General features: G+C 36.5%; 1 pseudogene; it reads left to right on the top strand.

Moving 5' to 3' along the window:
• The first annotated feature begins 12035 nt into the window (after positions 1 to 12035).
• Positions 12036 to 12135, top strand: LOC138817920 (U6 spliceosomal RNA; annotated as a pseudogene).
• Positions 12136 to 12720: the final 585 nt, after the last annotated feature.

The raw sequence follows: 12720 nt of genomic DNA, 5'->3' as shown, positions 1-12720 counted from the left end.
TCAGCTTCCTTAGTTAAAGTTCTTTTGCTATGTAAATCAGGCTCCAATTGTAACAATGAAAGCAAATTATGTAATTGGTAAGTAGGAATTCCTAAGGCCGGTCGCATGCAAATAATATCTCCTATTAACTTTTGAAAATCATTTAACGTATGTAATTGATCACGTCTTAAAGATATTTTTTGAGGTGTCACTGTTTGTCTACAAACAACATATCCTGATGGAGACACAGAATTCCATTGTGTATATATACCACATTTTCTTGATCCATTCATCTACTGAGGGGCATCTGGGTTGGTTCCAGATCTTAGGTATGGTAAATAATGCTGCAATAAACATAGTTGTGCTGGTAGCTTTAATGTGGACTTATTTGTAAACATTTGGGTAAATGTCCAAAAGTGGGATTGCTGAGTCATAGGGGAGCTCGATGTGGAGTCTTTTGAAGAAACTCCATACTACTTTCCAAAGTGGTTGAACAAGTTTATACTCCCACCAACAATGAAGTAAGGCTACCTTCTGTCCACATCCCCTCCAGCATCTGTTGTTATTAGAGTTCTTGATTTTAGCCATTCTAACTGGGGTGAGGTGGTATCTCAAAGTTGTTTGGATTTGCATTTCTTTTATGGCTAGGCAGGTTGAGCATTTCTTCATGTGCCTATTGGCCATCCTTCTTTCTTCTTCAGACAAGTTTCTCTTTAAGTAATTAGCCCATTTATTTATTGGGCAGTTGTTTCTCTGAGGATTTGTTGTTGGGGGATTTAATTTTTCGAGTTCCAAGTATATTTTAGATATTAGACCCTTATCCATTGTATGGCTAGTGAAGATCTTCTCCCAATCCGTGGGCTTTATATTGATCTTGCTAACTATGTCCTTTGCCATGCAGAAGCTCTGCAACTTCATGCAATCCCATTTGTCCAACCATTCTTTGATTTTTTGTGTTTCCAGGTCTCTATTAAGAAAATTTCGGCCTGCACCAAGGAGACCTAGGGTTTCTCCTATTCCATCCTGTAATGTTTTCAGAATGTCTGCTTTGACTCCGAGGTCTTTTATCAATTTGGAGTTGATTCAATGTAGGGTGATATACAAGGATCTAGCTTTAGTTTTCTACATGTAGTTAATCAATTTTTCCAGCACCATTTACTGAAGAGGCTGTCTTTCTTCCATTTTATTTTTTGAGCTCTCTTATCAAAGATTAGATGGTTGTATGTCTGTAGGTTCATTTATGGGTTTTCAATTCTATTCCATTGGTCCTGAGGTCTATTCTTGTGCCAGTACTAAGCTGTTTTGATTACTATGGCTTTATAGTAGAGTTTGAAATTTGGTATTGATATTCCTCCAGCAGTGTTCTTTCCGTTGAGGAGCATTTTTGCTATTCTGGGTCATTTATTGTACCATATGAATTTTTGGATTTCCTCTTCTATTTCCTTGAAGAATGACGTTGGAATTTTGATAGGTATCGCATTGAATTTGTAGATAGCCTTGGGAAATATTGTCATTATCACGATGTTAATCTTTCCAATCCAGGAGCATGGAGGATGACATTGCCCCATTTGTTAGGATATGGAAAGACTTGGAAAAATATTATATTCAGTGAAATAAGCCAAACCCAAAGAAACATACGTCCCATGTTTTCGCTTATTTGCAATATCTAGTATATGTATGAGTCAAGCAGAAAAGGTCAGATAAGGTGATGTTAGAAAATGAATCCTAAGGTATGTATTTAAATGTTTTTTTTTCTTTCATGCATTTGTTTCTAACGCATTTATAAGATTATTTCTTTGTTGCTTTGTATGTCCCTTCCCCACTGTATAACCCCTGCTTTCACACTATTTGATGTCGGTATAATTTGTGGAGGGGAAGGGGAAAAACCAGTCATTTAACGAACTTTACAGCTTGGGGGGTGGTGGATTTGGTGGGGGGGAAGGAAAATGGAAAGGGATGGGAAGGGTAAACTAAGAGGCTACAATGCTTGATAAGAAATGTACTCACTCTCTTGCCCATGTAATTGCAACCCCTCTGTACCGCATTTTCACAATAAAAAAAAAACAAAAGAACAAAAATAAATCCTAAATATTTTACCTCCATATCTTTTTGTATTTTTTCAGGTGCTATTATTAATCCAAAATCTATAAATATGGAGGGTAAACACTGTAACACCATGTCTAATTCTGTCACATTTGATCCTGCAAATAAAATATCATCCATATAATGAAAAATATAAATGTGAGGCCATTTGTGTCACAGGTTTTAAGGCCTTATCAACATATCTGATACATAGTTGGAGAATTCATCATTCCTTGGGGCAACACCTTCCATTGGAAGTGCTGATGAGGGGTTTGATGAATTATTTGTGGTAAAGAAAAGGAAAATCTTTTATTATCTTTTAAATGTACAGGAATGGTAGAAAAGCAATCTTGTAAATCTATTGCTACTATTGGCCAATTTTAGGAAGCATGGCAGGCGACGGTACACCAGGTTGAAAAGCCCCCATAGGGTACATGGATGCTTTACCTCCTTGTAAATCAGTCCGCAATCTTCATTTCCCTGACTTCTTTTTAATATCAAATATTGTAAAATTCCATGGTGACATAGACGGCTCAATATGTCCTTTGGTTAACTGTTCTTCCACTAATTGATGAGTTGCTTCTAATTTTTCTTTAGATAAAAGACATTGTTGAATCCAAAGTAGTTCCTCAGATTTCCATAATATCTCTATGGGCTCCATCTAAAAATGTTAAAATTCAATATGAGCTCCCCATTGTTCCAGTACATCTCTACCAATTATATTAACTTGAACTTCCATAATATAAGGTTTAAGGACAGCTGTCTGCCCGTCTTCTGATGTTATAATAACATACGACACTGAGAGCTAGAAAAGAGCAGCGAGAGAGCGCCTCTGGGCCAGGGCTAGGCTTTATTGATATCTGGCAACTAGGTAGAGAAGTCAGGTGACAAAGGCAAGAATACAAATTCCTGTTCAGTTAATAAGTAGACAGGTATAGACATTGGATGGGCAGGCTTCTTACTTCCACTGACCTCCTGGCTCTGGATAATTTTGAAAGGGCAGGCACAAAGTAGCTGATGTGTCATCTCCTCTTACTCCTCTCCATGTTCCCTTGTTCCCCAGACTGGCTGTGTCTAGGTGCTCATTGCTGGGATGGCTTGTCCCAGTTGGTATTCAAGGAGGTTTGAACTCAAGGGCTGGGCATGGTCCGTGAGCACTTTTTCTCAAGGCTAGTACTCTACAACTTTGAGTTAAAATAGCACTTCCAGTGTTTGGCTGCTTAGAGATAAGAGTCTTGAGCCATGCTTGCAGCCGGGCTCTTTGCAGGTTAGTTGGGAGATGGAGTCTTAGGGATTTTTCAGCCCGGGCTGTCTTTGAACTGCAGTCTTTGCCACAAAACCCCTTTATTATTTCCAATTAAAGCAACAAGGAGATCAAGTAGAATAAGTAGAGCTTACCTGGTTCTTATCAAGAATTGACCGACAAATATTCTGAAATGACAGAACTCATTAGCTGTGATGAGAATTTCAGCACAGATATGCCTAGTATTTTAGAACCATGTAGTCAGTAGAATACACAACACAAAACAAAAAGGCTTATCAAGAATTGCCAACAAATATTCTGAAAAGACAAAACTCATTATATGTGATGAGAATTTTACCACAGATATGCCCAGTATTTTAAATCCATGTAGTCAGTAGAATATACAACACAAAACAAAAAAGGCAAAACTCAAAACCTAAAATTTTGACAACAATGTTTAGACATCTTTGCTAGCAAAGCACATCACATGGTTGGGCCTTAGTTACCAGGGCCTGTGAAAAAAGCAAATTGTTAGCAAGGCACCTTAGAATAGCAGAATGGAATAGTAAGTTTGGATGGAAGGTTTAGGGCCAGATGGGGCCAAATCCTTAAGCCACCATGTGGCCAAGATGGCGAATTTCTGAAAAAAAAAAACAAAATGCAAAGACACCCTGAACAAATAGACCAAGACTACAATTGGCTAGCCTTTGAGAGAGAACCTAGAAGAGGTCCCTGGGACCCAGCCTGCATCTGACTCTTCAGGGCACAGCCAAAATGTAGAAAAAAGAAAGGGAGAGATAGGGAAAGTTGACATGAATGGCCGAGAGAGAACAAAGAGAGCCTGAAAATAAACAGAATTCTGACCATTTACCATTGCAGTAGCAAAAACTGTCTACATCTGAGAATGGCATAAAAATGAGGCGCTGTAGCTTTCCAGGGAGCACAGGAGACATTTCAATGGGGTTTCACGGCTCAGGCGTGATTTGCAGCACCCCATTAATGAGTAGGAGAGTCAGTCAGGTGAGTGAAGGAGAGCTGACGAGGCAGAAGCGGCATCCCAACTTCCCCCAGAGCCCTCTAGAGAGAGCAACAGAGAATCATAGAGTAGTGTCACTCACCACAGTAGAGAAGTGGTGTGGACGTGGATGTGAAGGCCAGCAATGGTATCAATGCGCTGTGTCTTCAGCAGACAGATGGGTTCGCAAAAGGCCATCAGAACTGCGGGTATTCCTCAGAGCAAACAGGGAAAAACAAACAGAAAAAGTAAAAAGAGGGGGAAAAAAACAGAGAAATCCCAACTATCCTGACTTTAAGCCCTTTATCCAAGTCATGCCACCATTTATGTTAGGTTTTTAAAAAAAGGTACCTGAGTAAGAATAGCACCACACACGTGGTATTCAGGTAAGGGGTAGATTTATTCAGTAGACCCGCTGGGACCAGGCAAGGTTGGCACTCCACATGGCTCGGAAAGGCCTAAAGAGACCCGGGAAAGAGAGAAGAAAGAAAGAGAGGAAAGAAAGAGAAGAGAGAGAGCTAGGAAAGAGCAGCGAGAGAGTAGAGAGAGCTAGAAAAGAACACTGGGAGAGCAGAGAGAGAACAGAGAGGTAGAAAAGAACAGTGAGAACAGAGAGAGAGAGCAGAGAGCTAGGAAAGAACAGTGAGAGAGCTAGAAAAGAGCAGCGGGAGAGTGCCTCTGGGCCTGGGCTAGGCCTTATCTAGGGTATGGTCAGAGGAGGTGTGGCCACATCAAATTCAGATGTGACCTCAGTCGATGCAGATGTGACCTCTTCCAGGTGTCCCAGTTGCCTAGGTAATGCAGGTACTGTGTGGAGACTTTGCTGCAAGGAGGGTGGAGTTTTCTCGCCATCCTGGAGCTGACCTTACAAGGACCATACACCATCACTGCCTTCTTAAGTTTACCAATATCATCAACAGCAGCACCTTCATATCTGGCTGGTTGAGATATACCATTCATAGGGGGTGGTCGAATTACAGGATAAGAAAAAAATAGGCATTTCATCATCAAACTCACGGTCTGAGCCCTCTTTTTTGTGAGGGAGTAATGCTGTAAAAATTGCATCGGCAAGTGAAGGATCCGAAGGCTGCTTTACTTTCACATTTTCAGGTTGTCCTTTCACTCTGCTAATTTCCAACTCCATATGTTGTAATTTTGATAAAATCAATTCCATTTGCTCAGACATTTTATTTACACTTTCAGTTTGTTCCTTTTCAGCCTTTTTTACCTTTTGTTTTTTCTCTGTTAATTGCAATGCATCCTATCTATTGTGTCCTCAACCTCAGATTCCAATTGTAAACCTACAATAGAAGGCGTGGCCTCTTTCTTTAAGTCTGCTATTAATCTTTCCTCATTCAAAGCTTTAAAAAGGGTATGTAAAATAGCCCAAATGGACCAAAATCTAAAAGGAATCATTTCCCCTTCTCGAACAGCTCTTTCTACATTATTCTTTACTCATTTCCAATTATCAACATCTAATGTTCCTTCATCGGGGAACCAAGGATTCCATTCCCTAACTACATTAATACACATTACTATGTCAGAAGAAGAAATATTTAGACCAAAAGCAGCAAGTAAATGTTTAAGCATATGTAAGTACGGAGTAGATTTAACTTGTCCTATCACCCTGTAATTAAAAGTACTTACCTGAATATCCCTTCCTGAATTCAACAATGAAGGGTCCCTGTTTGGGTGCCAGTTGTATCATCTAGTGCCTTGGGGTCCCTGGGTAAGGGTAAAGAAATCACCAGGACACTGGGGAGGCAGAGTGCATACAGCTATTGCCACTGCATGGTATGCTTTATTGTTAGTGGGTATTTAAAGACAAGAAAGCATGATCTTTGACAATATTTGGTCAGAAGACATTAACACAAAAATTTCAACAGATACATGCCTTGGTATATTATTATTTTTGGGGGGTCTGATCATGGGGCCTTAACTCTGGGCCTGGGCGCTGTCCCTCAGCTCTTCAGCTCAAGGCTAGAGCTCTACCAGTGGAGCGACATCACCACTTCCGGCTTTTTTCTTTTTGCTTATGTGGTGCTGAGGAATCGAATGTAGGGCCTCAAGCATGCAAGGCAAGCACTCTACCAGTGAGCCACCTTCCCAGCCCTGTCTTGGTATATTATTATCTAAACTATTTTAGAGCAAGCTCAAACCACTTCTCCAATCTCAGGAAAATGCTTGACCAGCTGTTCAACTATGCTTAAGCAATCAGAAGAGCTACTTCCTCAGCTCCCAGGAGTCTGTGGCATGTGTTTTGAGATAGGGAGAGAGAACATTTTCCCTCTCTAGCCCGGCATACCAAGAGCTTTCCTAATACTCAAACACAGTCCTCAGATAATCCTGAGGCCGGAGCCTGCATCATTCTGCCCCTTCAACATAGACCCTGCGTCTTCACAGGCTTTTAACTGTAATCTTACAATCTTAGCATCCTGATTATCTATGATATTTAAAAAAGTATAAATATAAATAATATTTGCAAGAATACCAGTGGAGGAAAAATGATGCAACCCAGTTTATAGTGTTGTTCTTTCCAGAACACGGAGGGCATCACATTAGCAGAGATGCAGTGTATTTTCAGAATGGAGATAATCTATTCTTGATGTGAATTAAGGGAATTTTGAGATGCCCCCTACAAATTGGAAACTGGTGGGCTAGGATGACTTTATGACCTAAATCTTGTGATTGACGGTCATGAAATAATAGCTTAATCTGACAAACAACTGCTTACTCTTGAAGAATTAATTATAACATGTTTCATAGTTTTATCCTTTATCAGAATGTGGCTCTTTTTCTGTTCACTTCTCAGTCTGTAACACCCCATTGGAAAATGCATCTATTGCAGAATTACGTAACATGCAAACAGGTATATTGTGAATCTCTCAGGTATGGAATATTCAGAATTTGAAAATGAGTAGTTATTAGTCATAGGAATTTTGAAGAACACATACATTCTGTCCTCTTAACAACTTATTTACTTTTAAAAGTTATGGGTTTCCATAGAATTAAACTGTTTTCTGTTTTAGTATAAGAAAGTACTAAATTTATTCTATTTCCAAAATATTGGCAAGTAAATTGTGAAAAAATTGTCTAGTTGGATATCATTCAAGTTGATGACCCTCTGATAAAGAAGAGGTAATTAATTCAAATTAGATGCCAAATAATACTGATTTTTAAAAAGTTACTACATAAAGAATAATATTTACTATATCAAAACAGTGAAATTTTATTTCATCAGCTTATTTTTTAAATTTAATTTTAATGTGAAAGTGATGTGCACTGGGGTTACAGCCATTGGAAGGTACTGAATACATAACTTTTCAAACTTGTTATCCCCTCTCTCATTTTTCTCACAGTTTTTTCCTTCATCACAATACCCCTCAGACGTTGAAATGTCCATTTCCAACTTATTGTTTTGTGAAAATTGCTATTTCATTGGTTTGCTCTTTTTCCTTTGCCTCACCATTTTTTTTTGTTCCTGTTCCCTTCCCTAATTAAGGTAAATGTATACAAAATACACAGGGTACCAAAATCAAACACAGCAGAGGATAAACCATAGGGGAAAATCTCAAAGAAAATAAAAATCACATAGTACATCAAAAACAACAACCGCAAATAAATATTTCTCTTTCCATATCTTGGAGTTCATTTTGCTCAGTATCAGCTTATATGGTCATATATATGCATAACAAAGGCACTGGAAAATGGTAGTTTCATGGATACTATATCATGAAAACAACATGTTAACTCTTTTTGATGGTAAAAGCGGGATTATGATTGGTGAATTCATGATTCTGATAAAGGAATTTCAAAAGACTTTTAAAATTTATGACAGGTAAATTATAATTGTTCCAACTTTTTAACAACTTAGCCTATTAAGAGCATTTAAAATTGTTTGGGAAAATAGGCTTTCATGCAAAGAAATCCGTGGAGACTTAGCTGAGAGGGAGCAATGTGGGTGAATATGGCTCATTTCCACAGTAAACAAACAAGACTCACAAACCTTGCTGTAAATCCTGTAGATTCCCTTGAGAATTGTCCTTACCCAGGAAATATACTCTCACTGTGTGAAACAAGGTTGCAATGGAATTTAAATTCAAAGTTCTTTTGAAAAAAGACATCAAAATTTGTGAATTGACATTTAATTACTAAACAGTAATTCTCTGAAAAAGAAGGGAAGATGTAATTCAAAATCACTTGATTTAAATAAAAGTATGAGGAAAGAGTAGTGAAGAAAGATGAGAAAAACCATAGAGGACTGTTTTCTCTCCAGTGGTGTAATGGGTTCTTGACCTTGTTTCTTCCATTCTATCTTCACAAGCTTCGATTCCTCAGCATCACATAAGCAAAAAGAAAATAGCCGGGAGTGGAGCTGTGGCTCAAGTGGTAGATCGTTAGCCTTGAGCTGAAGAGCTGAGGGACAGCGCCCAGGCCCAGAGTTCAGGCCCCACGACTGGACCCACCCTTAAAAAAAAGAATACTCATAGAAGAAAATATTTGCAGTAGATATAGATGATTTATAACATTTGACAATCTATTTAAATCTGTTCAAAATTCTCCCATACCCCAAACTGCCCTCTTTGAACAGTTTGTTTGCTTTTCCCATGACTGCCCTTCATTAACTGCTTAAAATTTTGTGAGCTCTTATACATACTCTCTAGGGATTGCTGTTTGGTTGTGATTTTTGTGTGTTTTTGTTTGTAGTTGTGTTTTTAACTGAATTTCAAAAGGTTGTGCATTTGTGTAACAATTAAATATTTCCACCTAATTGTCCAGTGCTCCTGGATCAGAGTCACTCCTTCTATGATTCTCAACCAACCCTTTCTCCAAGATTTATTGCAGATTTAGGACTTCCTTTATTACATGTGTACATTGAGTATTCTAGCTGTACTTGCCCCTTGTTCCATTTTTCATTCATTTTATGTCTTTACTATTATTCCTTTCTGGTTTCAACTTCCTGTTAGTCGTTCTGTTAAACTGTCTGTTAATACTTTGAAAGGTTTATATACACTCCATGGAGTTTCAATCCCACATATACTTGAAATGATGTCAGCTTATATTTCCATAATTCATTCATCTGCAATAACAATTTGCAAGACGGGAGACATGAAGCACCTAGACATGATTTTATTCTCATCGTTTTGGAAGATTAATCTTTAGTCAACAAGAAAGTTTAAAAATCACTTAGAATTTATAGCTAACTACCAGTTTTTATAAATCACTTTGTACAATGGTGTGTGATTATTTTATTGTACATGGGATGATATTTTCTACTACCTATAAGTTTTGGAAAAAGAAGAAAACTAAAATTTACTACTGTAGAGGAATATGATAGAAATAGAAGACAGATTTTATGTTTGTCACATCTCTGATCAGTACCCATATTCAAGACTTAAAGTCTTATTTCTTACTATGTTAGACAGATACGGAAAATATATGATAAGGCAACACATGATAAGGCAACTATTAGTGACTTTTTAAAATGTACCTTTTTATATGATGAAATTTACTTTATTAGCTAATATTTGGGTTTGAATTATGGGAGGCTGATGTATTTAACACATTTCTGGAAGGCACCTACTGAACATTGCAAATGGTGGGAGATACTATTTCTACACTTTAATGAATGGTTGAACTTATTTGGCATTAGTGCTGGGTAAACAAATCAACTCTATTGTAACTTGATTCCTACACTTGAAAAACTTAATGTCACTATTATCTACTTGTCAAGTGTTATTTTGGTGAATATGATTTTAAAAAGTTTATTTGAAAAGGAATATACTTTCAAGAGATTAAATGTAGGTTATCATTGGTTTGAGAATGACAACATTTTTAGACAACAGAACCAAGTTTTACTGAAGTACCAGTGTTTTGAAGTACTAAGGGTCTTCTCAATTAATGTTTTTTGAAATTATATTTGAACTCTAAGTCAAGTTTTCCTAGCCTTGGTAGAACAATTATGGATCTAACATTCAGGAATTATTTTTTGGCCTACTTATGCTGGACTGAAATCTTCCATTCATCATTAGGAGAGGCGTATTAAAAATAATCTTGTGACATTTGGGATTTTGTTTACTCATATGGCCTGGTCATCTGTAAATTGAAAGTTTGAACTACAGTACTTTCTGTCATATTTTGTGAGCTCATCTTTCATTTTAAGTTGCCTTACATTTCACAATTCCTTACTGCTAATTCCTGCAAGGAATTGGGGCACTGAAATATTATAGGAAATAAGAAATTGAGATGGGTCTTCAATTACTTTCTCTTAGCATGTTGCATGGGCCAGGGTGAGAAGGTTTGCCCATGTTATCTGATGATGCAGGTAACTGGGACCTGATATCCTCAGACCCATGGGTACTGCAGAAGAATAATAGCTTTTAGGCATCATATCAGCCAAATTTGTGTATAATCAATAAGAACGCTTCAGAAATATGGAAAAAAACTTTGGGACTAGCGAGTTAACACAATAAACATATCAGCAGTGTAACATCTCTTCTAGCTTAGAGGAAAACAATACTGCTTTTTTTTTTTACTATGTGAATTCAGAAGACCAAGAACACTTAGAAGGTATCACAAGTTTATACCGAAGACATTGCATTGATACTTTTTATATTCTAATATATATTGTAAACCTAATTATTTATGTTCCAATCTATTTATGGGAATAATTTTCAATTTATTTGTCAAATTATCAATGAATTCTAGTAAGATTCACTGTGTGAAATTTAAGATCAGCAAATATAAATATAAAATATATAAGTATATATAATATAAGACATTGTTAAGCAATGTTCCGTTGTGGTTAGGGTATCAAAGGCAACTCTGTTTTAAAGTATTATTCCATTATCTCTACCTCAGTTTTTGGTAGAGTTAGACCTAAAACTTTACCATTTGTAAATTTACAGCCTGGAGGCAAGAGGAAACACTTTGATTAAAACATTACCAATTTAAGGCCTAATATCGAGGAAAAACATATGGACTTCTCCAGGAGCTATGGAAATATTTGGTGATAGAAAGTCACTAGTATAAGTTCCTGCCTGGTTGGATGGTAGACAGGCCAGGATATTAGGTAAACATGAATATGAACATTTTTTCACCTTCTTGGCTTTAGCTACTTTTGAAATAATAGGAATAATTAACAATTATATTTTGATAAAATACCTTCTATTCTGAACAATTAGGGCTGAAGTGTTCATCTCTCTATGAACCCTTGTAACTAAGATTATTTTTGTTCCAGTAAGACAATCTATGCTGTCAGGGTAAGATATTCTGGTTGGTCTGTTCCTACATGGAAGAAGGGTAAAGGGTCAGAAAGACATTTGTACCACTGAGACCTCATTTAAGAAATTTTAACCTGCAGAAGTTTAGAAGTAGCTTTTAAGCAAGGCTTACTTTGAATCCATTAGCTCCACAAAGCTAACTCAGTTGATAAATAAGTACTTGAAAAGCCATTACCTTTGGACTTAGCTATAAAGGCTTCAAAATATGGTCAAATTTAAAATGAAAACGACAAAATAGTCATTGACAAAAAATGGCAAATGTGAGCAATCGACCAAACAATATAAATTTTTTCCACTATACATAGAAATTTATAGAAATAAGATCAATAGCATATTTAGGAACAATAAAGGTTCCTTGTTACAAATAGGCAACCAAGGATATATGCCTGTATAAAGGTTACATTGTTAACTACTTAAATTAAGAGGATATTCCATGCTTCAGCAGCAAGTCTACACAAATTACAACAATACAGAGATTAACATAGCACTTGCACAGGGATGGTATGAAAATTTGTGAATTATTCCATATTTTTCATTCTTAAAATGCAAGAAATGAAAAACAGTTTTGAAAAAGTTGATTACAAAAATACAAGCGTAACATAACCTGTAATTCATAGAATTAAAGGTTAGTTTGACATCAGTGTACTAAACCTTCACTTTCAAAGGCCCTTACATAGCATAACCTTTACAAAACTTGAAATTAGATAACATTATCTTTTAATCCCAAAGAAATAAAATAATATAAGGACTTAGGAAAAAGGAATCTTAAACTTTTCCTATATGGAATGTAATCTGAAAGGACACATTTATTAATGAACCTATATTTTATAAAAAAACGTAGACTTCAAAGTATTATATCTAGAAGACAATGAAATAGATTATGGACTTTATACAAACATAGATACTTTTTTCAGACAAGCACCAGGAATATCTTTAATTTCTATACTATTCTTTTCAACAGATAAGATAAAATTAAAAAAATCACAAACTCTGCAGAAATCATTATAAATGCATACAAACAACTCTTGAATACATTTTGACATCAAAGTCAGGCAATTCACGTGGAAGAATACCATGGAATCCATAAATTTTTAAATTAAGATATTGCTGTTGTTTTG

Source organism: Dipodomys merriami, unplaced genomic scaffold (assembly GCF_024711535.1).
Source record: "Dipodomys merriami isolate MVZ:Mamm:240054 unplaced genomic scaffold, mDipMer1.0.p SCAF_705, whole genome shotgun sequence".
In the NCBI taxonomy this organism is placed as follows: domain Eukaryota; kingdom Metazoa; phylum Chordata; class Mammalia; order Rodentia; family Heteromyidae; genus Dipodomys; species Dipodomys merriami.
This window is presented reverse-complemented; position numbering and strand designations above follow the sequence as displayed.